The sequence below is a fragment of the Passer domesticus genome, chromosome 6 (assembly GCF_036417665.1).
Source record: "Passer domesticus isolate bPasDom1 chromosome 6, bPasDom1.hap1, whole genome shotgun sequence".
Lineage (NCBI taxonomy): Eukaryota > Metazoa > Chordata > Aves > Passeriformes > Passeridae > Passer > Passer domesticus.
Window position 1 is genome coordinate 47223046 of NC_087479.1, and position 13448 is coordinate 47236493.

The window sequence follows — 13448 nt, forward strand, 5'->3', positions numbered from 1 at the left end:
GTGAGCTCAGGTGTAATTCTCTGCCTGTTTGCTGGTCAAGACCCGACCCGAACCTGGTGTGAGTAAGATGTCTGAGCACTTGGCCAGAAAATACCTTAAAACCCACTTGAAGTGGCAGTGGGCAGTTACCCATTACCACACCTTGTTTTCTTCAGTGAGTCCCTATGACTCCTTTTGGAAATGTGTTTTTAGCCCAAGAACAGATATGAAAGTCCTTTGGCACAGATGCAGGCACGTAGAGACGTGAAGCCCTCGGACCTGGCACCTCCTGGGGAGGCAGCTTGTATGGCTTGGTGGCTTAACATGTGCTCCAAATGGTGCCAAGCACCTTTGCCTTTTGGAAATGACAAACAGAAAGCCAAGCACTGCTGCCACCTGACAGGAAACATCTGCAATCAGTGAATCATAAAGCAAGCCCGTCACGTTTTATCCTATTCTTTTTTTTTTAATGACAAAAATAAAGTGATAAGTTCACTTTGAAACTCCTTTAGTGCCTAGGAACTTAAAACAAGCTGGTTTATGCTCCCCCCCCCCCCCCCCCCACCTACTCTGATATCTGTGCTTGCAGGTGGCAGAGGCAGGCTCAGCCTGATAAGAGTACTGATAGGGGGGCAATGCGGCACAGAGCAAACGTGCTCATTAAGCAGGAATCTTAAGAAGCCGGGGATATTTGCCTAATGCCCTCCTCCTCCTCCTCCTCCTCCCCACTCTCTCCGGGGCCAGGCAGTAGCTGGTGGAACAGGGAGGAGAGCAGAGGGGCTGGGGGCAGAGCCAGGCTGCCAAAACTCAAGCAGGCACAAAGGGCAGCAGCACTCTGCTGACCCCTTTCCGTCGGGATTGCAGCCCAGGTGGGATGTGGGTCCCTACAGGTACTCAGGGCTGTCTGGCGAGCCTAAGCTGAGCAGCTACACCAGACTGCCCTTGGCACAGCACCCCTGAAGACACCACTGCACAGTGCCTCCAGATTTGGTGTCATCGTTGCTTGTGCAGTGCAATAACTTGCCCTGGTTTAGCATGTGATAAAAGCCTTAGTCATGGCACTAAGACAGGGAGCAGGCCTGCAACAAGCACAGCTCTGTTCCACCTTTATTTGAAGACCAATTGTTAAGCAACCCATGTTTGTTGGCCTTTTTAGTGGTTTAGCGGTTACACCAGACATGTTTTGCTCTTGCCTTTTTCTTTTCAGGAGGGGATAAAACTGTCACGGTGAAAGGAAGTAAGTTCCTCAAACTGATTTCTCTCTGTTTTCTGCTTTTTAGCCAAGCATTTCCATACGCCTGAATTCAGAACTTCCTTCTTCCTTATTCATTGTTAATTAAAATAAAAGCAACAGCTGTTTGCCATGATGGAAATAAGAGGGGGAGGCACAAAATGATGCCTATCATGGATGGGGCATCCTCTCCCTCCTTGCTCTGCTGCTTCCCACCCCTGACAGAGCAGGTGAGACAGCCAAGGACACCAGGGCTCAGGGGCTGCTCCACCTTGTTCAGTTTGAAGTTTTACATGTCAATGGAGAGATACAGCCCTAAATAGTATAAATCTGGAGTGTTTCAGCCAAGATCAAATGATCACAGGGAGAACAGCACCATGTTAGAATGGGCACAGACTTGGGAAACCCAGAGTCCTTAATCAAAGAGGATTTCTCACATTTCCATGAGTTTATTTGCTACCCAGCAGCAGTAAAAACATCGAGAAAGAAATGCCTGCAAACTCAAAGTGGGACTGCTGTAGCTGAGTATATTTATCACTTGGTTTGATTATATTTCTCAGCTTGACTCTAAACTTCCTTTGGGAATTTACCAAAAAGTAAGGATCAGTCCCAATCTCCATGGCCTCACCCCTCTCCATGCAGTGTGTCCTCTCTCTGGCACAGCCTTCTCTCACCATAACTCATGTGTCGCTCTATGGCAATTACTTAGGGAAAAAGATAACATGCAAACACCGAATTAGTATTCAAAGTGCCCTGCAACATCAGCTCATGTAACCACTATATAACAAAGCACAGAGACCACAGATCTCAGCCCGTGGCCCAGCCCTGTGACAATACCAGATGCAAACACAAAAGCTGCAGGATCTCTTTTGCATGTTAACCGATCAGGCTGGGCAATCATGGACACAGGAACACTGCCTTGGTTTCACTGAGCCTCCTGATTTGCTCCTGTGGCCCATACTTGGAGATGTTTCATCTCTGTCTCCTCCAGGCATATCCTTCTAGTGGTTCAGGTACTTCTCCTTCACCTGCACAATCACAACTACCAAAGTTTTCCCCATCACTGATCCCTCACTGGAATGCAGTGCCTGGTGCTTTGCAAAACCCACTTCCAGCAGCAAGGCATGGCCTGAGTGGGCAGGAGGGAGATTTCACAGAACTCTGACCAAAACAAGAGTGGCACCTCTTCATGTGCCATGCTGAGGACTGCACAGCTGAGTTGCGAGGTGAAAAGGGAAGGTGTGATCTAACATGAAAAACCCTGCAAAGATGTGAACATGGAATGATGTATGGAAACAGAGAGCGCAGGGGAAGGATGGAAAAGGGGTTGGTGAGGCCTGGAGAGATGAAGGACGGGACTGAAATGGGTAGGTAAGCACAGGCCATGAGGGAGTTCAGGAGGGATGAATGGCACAGACCGACTCCTTCCCTTGTTAGAACCTTGATTTCTGCGTTTGCACACCCGGGCTACTGAGGGAAGTGCTGTATCTCCTGCAGCAGCACAGATGTGGCAAAGAGCCCTGCAGAGGCAGACCCTTTTTGCTTAAAAGAGAACAGCGTGCTGGCCATAAACAGGGTATCAGTCTGGCCCTTCTAGAAAACAAACAAAAAACCACCCCAAGTGAAACTCACGGACATTCCAGAAATAACAAATCTGCATCCCTCAGTGTCTAAATCACACGGGCGGCAGCTCAAGCTGGAACACGCTGGCTGGTTTCTGCCCCGTGCCGCGTTTTAGCCAGCCCTCCGGAGCAAGCCGAAAGCCTCGGCTCCTCCTCCCGGGGAGCTGAGCAGCCAGCAATAAAGAAAGACACCCTAAATTACTGCAAGCAGAAGAAGTCTTGCTCAAGGCTGTGCGGTGCCTCAGCGCGGATCCGTGTAAAGCAGCCGGCGTGAGAGGACGTGACACGACCTGCCGCAGGAATTGTACTGAAACTCGGAGCGTGTCAGAGCAGGAGAGCACCAGGGCAATGACTGATGAAGATTAGCCTAGATAGCGAGGAGGAATGGTATGTCAAAGAAGGAGGGGGGAAACGATATGGCTGGAGGGAAGGGAAGGCAGGGTGGAGCCAGCGATCCGGGCTGGTGCCCTGCCAAGGTACATATATGTTAATTGAGCAATCCTGCTCCTCCGCTTCCCTGGCAGGCAACGAAAGGCATGCACACCTCTGTGGAAAGGTGCAGGAGGAATGCTCCACCGGCAGCACCGAGCTGGTCCCCGGCAAAGCCCTCACCGGACAGGTGCCCCCTGCCCTAGGATGGACCAGGGTCCACTGCAAGTACTGCCAAGCCATAGGGGAGCTACCTGGAATAGAAATAAAATAAAATAAAATAAAATAAAATAAAATAAAATAAAATAAAATAAAATAAAATAAAATAAAATAAAATAAAATAAAATAAAATAAAATAAAATAAAATAAAATAAAATAAAATAAAATAAAATAAAATAAAATAAAATAAAATAATACAAAAAAAGGCTGGTAAGCCAAATGGCAGATGTGCAGGAGAAGGATTCACCAGCCACTTATGGCAGGACAGATGTGTAAGGGGTTTCAGGGGTGCTGAGGATGAGGAAGCTGGCCAAAAACTCCTGCTGCAGCAAGGAGAAGCTGGCTGCTGCCTCAGCAAGGGCCACTGCTTCACCCAGACACGTTTACAGCCAGGAGGGCAGAGCTGTGTGGCCACTGTCTCCACCACCACTGTGCAGCAGAACCTTGCCATCCTCTTCCCTGGTGACCTTCAGCCCTGGGGCTGCTGCCTCTGCTTATGAGTTTTGGCCCTTCAGTCTGATGTCTGCACCAAGCAATGGGAACAACTGGGATTTCCTGGCACAGAAGAGGAACTTGGGAACCTGCCCTCTCTGAAGAGCTGTGCTCTGCTGGACCAGCAGGCATAAGGAACACTGCCACTCCATTGCAGCTTAACTCAGCAGGCTGCAGTGCTCCTCTTGTGAACCCTTCTCTGAGAAAAGGAAAAGGAAAAGGAGGAAAGGAAAGATGTGAGGATTAATTTTACTGTGCAGGTGACTGCACACTGGAACAGATTACCCAGAGAGTTTGTGGAGTCTCCCTCACTGGAGATTCAAGAACCATCTGGACACAATCCTGTGCCACGAGCCCTGGGATGGCCCTGCTTGAACAGGGAGGTTGCACCTGATGACCCCCTGTGGTCCCTTCCAACCTGACCCATTCTGGGATTCTGTGAAAGCCTAGGCAAGGACAGAGACTCATGGTCTAAAGTTGGGGTTTTATCAAGGCCAGCAGCAGCCACTGCACTCACTGATGCTCCCCCACTACAAATCATCTCGACAGCCACCCAGACTCATAAGTCAGCACATAACAGATAGTGAAGGAAGCCTTCATAACTTCTGTGTCCTTCCACATATTCAAGCCTTTCTTTGAAGGCATTTTTTCTAATTGTCATGGCTTGAGCAGGGCTTTCCATGGCCACTAAGGGTGCTGAGTGCATGGGAGGAGGGTTTCAGAGCAGCACAGCTCCTCGCTGTCACAAAGCTGCAGTGCTGGTGCCCTTTGGTACCCAGGCTGTCCTCCCAGAAGGAGGACCACGAATGTCCCCAGAGATGGTTGAGGTCTAGGGCTGTCCTTGAGAGCTGTCATAACACATGAGCCTCCTTGTTGAGTCTCCTTTACATATGCACTGGCTTTTGTTGCTGTTGGTGTTCTTAGTTTTGTTTTCTTATAGCACATCCTGATGGCACGATTTGGATGGCAGGAAGCTCTCCCCCCTCTGAGCCAGTGAAGAAAAGGGTATTAATTTTCTGTGTTGCCTGCCTGCAGCCCAAACATCACAGCTGATCCTTTCTGATGGAAACGCAGGACTGCAGGCCATGGAGCAACCCAGGGCAAGACCTTCCGCTGAGAAGCAGAGCTGCCTAGAGGAGGAGTGGGGCTGGGGCCAGCCAGTGGGTTGGTTAGCACAGGAATAATCCCTGGGGCCTCTGCTGCTCCATCAGGGAAACATGCTGCGAAGCACGAATTAATCCCAAGTAGAAGGGATTCAGGTGGCAGCTCCCTTTCCTTCCGCCCAGGGATTTCTGCTGGTGTCTGCAAGCTGTAAACAGCTCTTAAGAGCACTTACCAAATAGGAAGCACTTGTACCTCTCCACACAAGTATATATTCCAGACAAGAGGTGTGCAGGGCTCTGGGAGTCTTGCTGCATTTCCGTGCTGCTGGGAAGCACTGGGACAGGTTTCAAGGGGAGAAGCTGCATCAGGCTCATTTCCCGATCTGTTGTTTGCCCTTGCCTATGGAGGGCTAAAATACAAATAGGACACCTAGAAATAAGGCATCTGTAGGTTTAACCTCCTCCATTCCACTCCTAGAAACAGTGCCAATCTTTGCTGCTGCCTGGCACTGGGAGGGTGAAATGCATATGGCAGCAGAGCTATCTGAGACAAAGGGTGCACTGAGCTGGCAGCCCTCTGACTGCAGTGAGAGTGATAGGTCTGTAGCCCTGCCTCTCCAGCTGGACAATATGTGAGCAACCAGTATGTGACATTGCTGGCTACCAGGCACAGGCTGCACAGGGCCACTGGCACCTTCTCAGCTAGCCCAGGTCCCCCCACAGCAACATCAGCTGTGATTCACATGCAGGACTCCCCCTGTCCTTTCATCAAAGCACTGAGATCTGTGACAATCCAGGCAATCCAAAAGACACCTTTTGTACATGCATTGCAATTGTTGGGGCTGTCAGCAGGTCATCTGTTGGTCACAATGTACAGGTGCTGTCACAGGTTTCAGTGAACACCACTACTTCATCCTTCTCTGAAACAGCCACTATCAGACATTGCTGACACCCGGCATTTGCATGGATTTGATTATGTGGCAAAGTAAACTGGAGCCTTTCTGTTAAGATGCCAGGGGCAGAACATCTCATTTGCCTCTCCTCTCATTCACTTCCTGTCCATGTGCAAACTAAATTTGAGTGATGGTGCAGCAAAAGGCACCCTTGGCAAAGCAGAGCCCAGGAGGAGCACAAAGCAGGGGAAATCACAGGTTTGCCATTTCTTCACCGCAGGATGCTGTGTTCGGGCTCCTTGGGGTGTGCAAGGTGGCAGGCAGGCCAGGTTCACAGGATCTCTGCCTAGCCACCAGCATTTCTACACCCTCCTGACCCAAAAGCAAAATGGTAGTGATGACTTGCCAAGAAATAATTGCATGAATTTTCATGAGCCCGGTTTTCTTTCCACTCTCGCCTATGTCCACTGTTTGACCCTTGGGGAAAAGGCATAAATGAAGATCCCTCAGACAGTTCTGTCACACTGATGGATCTGTTTTGCCATTTGAATGCACAAGGGAATTGATGCTTTCACATTAATGGGGTGAAATATGCTCTGTTCCTTGAAGTCCGAGGCAAGAGCAGAGCCTCTAAGCTTTCTCCTTTCAATAGCTACAAAATGCCAAGAGAAAGTGGAACTGACCCTCAATGCAAATTATGTGATACTGGTGAAACAGGAACACTTCAACCAGAAAGGTTGTAGCTCTAAGCAGCACAGAGGCTTGTTTGCTGTGAGGAAAGCGTGAATATGAGAAATCAGGTGTAGTGCTTAGGGCTCTGCTTAGGTTCTACACCATCTCTGCTTTCACTGGACTTCTGATTTCACACACACACACACACACACACACACACACACACACACACGTCCTTTCTTGCTCTTTTGTTTTCAGCCAAGATGAACAACAACAAGTGGTCATAAACCAGCAAGCCAGCAAGGCAGAAGGAGAGAGGACATGCACGCTCCTGGTGGCCAAACAGCGTTACCACGAAGGAAGGTGCAAAAGGCATCACCACAAACCTGGCAAGAGAGAACTCACATGCTGGGACCTGCTCAGGCTTAGAGAGTTGCTTGTAACATCTGTGCCATTATCAGCCCCACATGTCCCATAAAGAGAGAAACAGCATGGAACAGGTCACAATTACAGGGGGGGAGGGAACATAGCAGGACAAATGACAATCATCCTCATCCAGGGACCGAACACACAAGTCATCCACCCAGCAAGTGCAGCAGAGACACACATGCAGTGAGTGAGCCATTGGATTTCTCAGTAAAGTAACCTCATCAAAACCATACAAAGCTGGGCTTCAAAGGCCAACTTTAAGTGGCACCATACTTTGGGCAGCTGAAACATGTACTGTTCAAGAAACAGGGGTAGTGTGTGCACAGGGCCCAGTGCTTGCTGCACAGCTCTCCTTAAGGATGTGTATGTTTTGGGCCCACATTTGAGGCACCTGTTTCTGAAAACATAGCCCCAGGGCTTGATTTTATAGCTACCTTCAGTGATAACCAGTACATCCAAGCAGGCAAAGAATGCAGTTGCACACGTGGCCAGCGGCAAGCAGAGCGATAGCTCATGAAATCTTTCATACTTTGCAAACAGAGACCAACCTTATCATCTCTGTTGGCATATAAAAACCAGCCAAGGCAGGGCAAGGAGGACTGAAGTTCCACAGACTGTGCAGAAATCAGTGGTGTGCAGTGGCACCTTGGCTGCAGCCTTTGGGTACACCGGTGGCCTGTGTACAAAAGAGGTCTCAGGAGCCACACAGAGGACTGGATTTTTCCCTGGGCACCTGTAGTGGTTTAACCTCAGCTGGGATATGAGCACTACAGAGCTGCTCACTATTCCCCCAACCAGTGGGGTGGGAGGAAGAGAACTGGAAGGGTAAAGTGAGAAAACGCGTGGGTTAGAATAAGAACAGCTTAATAATAGAACAAAAATATAACAATAATAATACTAAATTGTAGTAAAATGTAAATAATAATAACAGAGGAAAAAAAAGTCAAGCATTGCTAGGTACCTAAAGACACAAACAAGCCAGTATCTAGAATTGCAGGCTATAATTTAGAGTGCTTCTAAAATCTCAGTAGGTGCTTAGGTGCCTCATGGGCCTGAATCATCTACAAACCCCAGCCCTCAGCCAGGATTGCTAATACATTCTTGGCTAACATAACATGTCTGAAGAAACAGCTTAATGCATGTTACATTCAGTAAAATATTACAGCATCAGTATAGCTCCTTTGAAGAGATCATTTAAGGACACAGGTAGCAAAGGAAGCAGAAAACATATCTGCTATTGCAGGAAGGGTTATTGCAGAAGGAAAAAAAAAGACAGATTATTGTTACCAGTCCTCTGCTGTGACAATGAACTGCAGCTGGGTGTGAAAAATTTCTCTTTTCCTGGGTCACATTTGGCAGATCTCAAATCAGAGAAGCCAAACCACAGCCCATGGTGAGCTTCCTCCTGTTTCATTGATTTGCTTCGCTCACATGACCTTTCATAACCAAAACTTCAACTTCTGCTCAGCAATGCTCCAAAGAGGTGGGCTGGGGGAGCTGCATGCTCTGCTTTCAAGTGTTTCTTGTGACAAAGCCTGAACACTCTGGCAGTGGAGAGAAAATCATGCTTATTCTGGTCTCGGTGTAGTTTAAACTGAATAATAATTTCACAAAGCAGCTATTAGGATAAATTTGTGAATGCAGTGAACAGAGGTGCTTTGAATTAGAAGATTATGGTATGTGTGCTGCTGATAGGGCTTTCCTCTTCAGTTTCCAAAGAAAGCTCTCAAAATAGGTAAAGGTCTGGGCATTTTGGGATTCAGCCTTTGTCTCTGCTTGCAGAGGTTGGCACCAGGCTTGCACCAAGCCACATTTGTTGGCAAATGACAAACACCTTTCCTGACAATTGGTGGGACCACAGTGGCCCAGCATCACTCCAGCAGGACAAGGAAGGAAGGAAGACCACGGGGATGGCAGGACAGGGTTTAGCCTTCCCACTGTGAACTGGAGTCCATTATGTGGCTCAGGGGTGACAAGTGGCACATCCCCAAGGGACAGCTTCCACTACCAACACTGCAACCCATCCACAAGAGGAGATTCAGAGGAGCAGTGAGAGCCATGGGCACACCAAAGGCCACATCCCCCTTGTCTGAGGCAGAGAGGATAAATGGTTGGGAGGGTTGGTGGTCAGGAGGGCCAGTCAAATAGGTTGAAACCACCCATGCTCTCTCCAGTCTGACTCTTGTTTCCTGGAAGAAGTTTTATTGCCACTGAAATGCTTCATGCTCTGTGAAGCCCTTGCCAGCTGGAATCGTCTCTTTGCACCTGTCTTTTTGTTTACACAAATCCCTTCTCTAATAGAGCTAATCACTCTGCTTTGATAAATCTGCCAGGCCCCCGATATGAGCTCCCCCCATGCTAAACAAACAGACCATTGTCTCGGCGAGGCCAGCCAGCCTGTTAATGGTTAAACTGGGAGAGGGCAGGATGGGGGGAAAGAGGCATTGGCCACGGGCAGCCTCTTCCTTTTTCTTCCCCCCAAATCTGCAGGTTTCCCCATCCATTGTGGGGGCTTGAAACTCTGCCTGGGTCCCTGATGTCAGCTGGGGACACCAAGCATGGTGTGACTGCTTGGGGATGTGCAATTCACTGGGAAGCATCCAGGGCCAAGATCTAAGGTAGGATGGCCATTCCCAAAAGAGGAGTGATGGGACAGAGAGAGGTACTTTTAGGATGTACCGAGGAGGACACTAGGCAGGGCAGAAAAAAGCTGACTGACTTAACAGTGAGGTTTAAGAGTGTCCCAAGTAAGGAATATTGACTATCAAGAGAAGAAAGCTGGAGACAGAAAAATGAAAGCTTGGGCATCAAACAACAAAACCTAGGTAAAAGCAAGGAACAGGAGATATTTGACTTCACTAGTGCTTTCCTCCAGCAGATCTCCTCCAGCTTTAGAGACCTGGTCAATGCCAAAACCTTGGAATAATGCAACACCAACAGAACACCACATTGTTCCCACTGCTCTGCTGTACCCACATAACCCTCATTTAAAGTGGGTGATGCTGCAACAAACACAAGTTCACTGCAGATTTCCCTCCCTTGAGGAAGCACTACATGAACTGCTTCCCATGACAGAGCCTTGTCTGGTCATTTTCCAGCTTGTGTTGCCGAACTGCAGAGTCACCTCTGGTGACACCTCCATCCAGACTCTTCTGCATGCATAAGGTGAGCAAATGCCGAAGTTTTGACATGCTGTTTCATGGTAATTGAGCAATGCCTGCAAAATTCAGTCGTGCCATCTAGCTCCAAGGCAGAGCAACAAACAAACATTAGCCATCAGCCCTTGGCTGATGTTAGCTGCATCTGTAGGGAGATCTTTGACTGCAACAGCCAGGAGAGCTCCTTAGCAAGTTGTAATCAGCCTTGTGGTGTTCAGATGAAACCAGTATACCCTTTACACCACCTAACAAATCCATCAGCACCCTTGGATGATTTCTGGATTGCTTTGCTTGGGCCTGCTGTGTGCCTCAGGCAAGCATTATTTGTTAAAGCAGGGAGACAGGAGATGCCCCCGAGGCAGCTCTGGCAGCCTCAGTTACACTCCAAGCACCAAACAAGGATTCAGCCTTGTGTCCCATCTGCGTATGCATCATGTCCAGCCCACCCACATCCCCACCACCACCGAATAACCCTCCGTGCCTTGACGTCCTTCATGGCTCTAAGGGAAGAAGCAGCCCCCAGGTTATTGTTGTTTGGAGATGCAGTGCATAATGGGTACCCGTAGGATCTCAACCTAAACTGTGTGCACTTGTGTGTCAACGCTTTAGGTCCTTGGAGCTGTGCTCATGAGAGGCAGAGAGCTCTTCGGCCGAGGCTGGCACAGGTTGCAGGCTGGAAAGGGGTAGAGGGAAATGGCTCCAGAGCTGCCACCTCCAGCACCATCCTCCCCTGAGCCCCTGCAAACACTGACGCTGCTTTGCGGGGAGCTGCCACACGCTTTGAGACCGGAGATTAACTCCCTGCTGGGAGGGGTGAGGTGGCTTACCGTGAGATTGCCAAACTGTATGATTAGGGACTTGTTCGTGCACGGTCTAATCCTTCTCCACTGCTTGTGTGGGTGCAGGAGCCTTCCAGCTCCTTTATACCCACCCCCAGAACAGGACAAAACTTGTGCCTGAGGAACTCGGCGGTGCAGGGGAGCTGCGAGGTCAGGAGCTTGGCAGCGCCCGGCAAGGGATTACACACGGTACAGGGAGTGAAAACAATAGCAGGAACCAAGGGTGATATAAGACACTAAGAGGTTTAAACCACCAATGCCTTTAGCAAGCATTCGGGTCCTCAGGCATCACTCGGGAATGAAGCGGTAGGGGAAGGCAGAGGGGCTTTGGGTGCCTTTACTGCGGCACCCACCGCCAGGCAGCCCCCTCAGCCTCCCCAGCCACCCGGGACGGGCTCACAGCGAGCACCGTGCGGCGAGAGGAGGCGTTTTCCCCCCTTCTTCCCGAAACAATTAATGTCAATGCGGAGAGGCAGGTGCTCCTGGCGCCCTGCCCTCCGTTCTGTTTACAGAACACTCCTTGAAGATTATTTGTGTTGAAATCTTTCAGCTTTTCTCTCTCTCCGTCTTTTTTTTTTTTTTTTTTTCCCTTCCCCCTAGCTTGTTAGCATTCTTCCAGCCAGTTTTCGTGCCCCGCGGGCCCTGGGCCTGCAGCCCGAGCAGCGGCGGCAGCGCCGGCCGGGCCTCCCCTCGGCCTGCCCGGGCCGGGGTGCGGAGCGGGGCTCCGGCAGCGTCCCCCCGCTTCTTTGTGCCCGCGGGGAACGGGGCCATTGTCCAAGGGCGGCTGCTGACCCTCCATTTCCATCTGAAAAGCCGCTTTCACGGGAAAGGGGCAGCTCCCGTCCCCTCGCCTCGCCGCGAGCCCCCTCCTTCCACCTTTCCCCTCTGCCTCGCGGTGCCTGTCCCTCGCCGCCCCTCCTGTCCCTCCTCGCCCCTCCTGTCCTTCCTTCCCTGCTTTTCTTCCTGCTCCCCCTCGCTCTGTGCCCGGCATCCTCACTGTCTCCCCCTTGTTCAGCCCGTGCAGGATGTCCCGGGTGAAAGAGAGCGGAGAGAGGTGGGGACAGCTGCGGCAGCTCCAGCCAAAATCCTCGGTGGGATGCAAGATGCTCGTCTCTCCTTGGAGCATGAAAAATCCCAGCTGTGGCTCTGCAGAGCCTTTTGTTACCCATCTCAGCCGTAGAAATCCTTCAGCCATGTTTATAAAGAGATAGCACGGGGTCAATGGAATAAGCACGGCCTCTTTTCTTCCAGCCCTCTTGAAAGCGTGCCCTTTTAATGGCAAAATGCATGAAAAATTAGATAGCTGGCTGTATCACCTTCCTGAGGGATAGGTACAGCAAACCCAGGGTTTTACAAACAAAGAATTACACAAGTTCCTGCATTAAACGTCTTTTTTGCCTTTCAAATTCACTCCCTTGGCTGCACATTTGTAGTCATCAGCCCCACAAGGCTCCAGGCAGATGGAGGTGAGGCTTCAGGAACACCCCGCACTCCCATCCACCCCTGGCTGGTCCTCACCTAAATCCCACTAAATCCCACTCAGGGACCCAGTCAGGGAGCACAGAGCCACTGTCATGGACCTGTGGCATTTTGGGCTGAGTCACCCCATTGAGACAGACAGACTATAGGTAGCTTTGCTGTCATCTTCTCACCATTTCAAACAGAAAGTGGCTGGAACAGGTTTGAGACAGCGTTTGAAGCTTGCAAAAGATTGAGAGAAAAGACAACAGTAAACTCTTTTTTTTTTTCTTTTTTTTTTTTTTTAATGAAAACAGACCCTGAAATCTGTCATAAAAATTCCCATCGATTTCATCCCCACCAAAATTTTGCTCCACGTGCTGGGGATGGCTCTGCTCAGCAGCAGCCCGTGATCCTCCCTGCAGGGCTGAGGAGGGCTTCCAGCAGCTCCCCACCTGAAGGAGTCTATCACTAAATGCTGAGTGAGCGTCCCTAACTTTCACTCAGAGGAAGGTGGTGACCTTGAATGGCATCTGCATCCACTCAGCATCTCCTCTGGGCTCCAAGCAGCAGTGGTCAGGCTGAACTCTTGTCCTACCCAGTCACTGAGTTTTGGTAAACAATGATGAATGTTCTGGTTAAACTGTTGCAGCAGTATACTCGGCCAAATATTTCTCTGCCTGTAAAATTAGCAAACAACCAACCGTTTAAGTTGATTGGTGACAGGAAAAAAAATTGAATATTGCAGAATAAACTCCTGAGGCATTAAGAAACCACGTGGAAAAACTGTCCAGCACAAAATGAGACATGCAAGCTTTTATGCTTTGCAGTGTACAGCCAAGACGTGAGTGGGACAGCTGAGTGTAGTGGCAGCAGAGAAGAGATTTAACACAGACTGGTGTAATATTTCCAGCTGTTCTTTAG

At 49.7% G+C, this 13448-nt stretch overlaps 1 long non-coding RNA gene across 1 annotated transcript in view; it reads left to right on the plus strand.

Annotated features, from left to right (window-relative positions):
* Positions 1-12814, plus strand: part of LOC135303430 (uncharacterized) — a 53092-nt gene extending 40278 nt beyond the window's left edge. Inside the window, exon 3 of the long non-coding RNA XR_010364914.1 lies at positions 12082-12814. This is a non-coding gene — a long non-coding RNA (uncharacterized LOC135303430). The remainder of the gene's footprint in view (positions 1-12081) is intronic.
* The last annotated feature ends 634 nt before the right edge of the window (positions 12815-13448 follow it).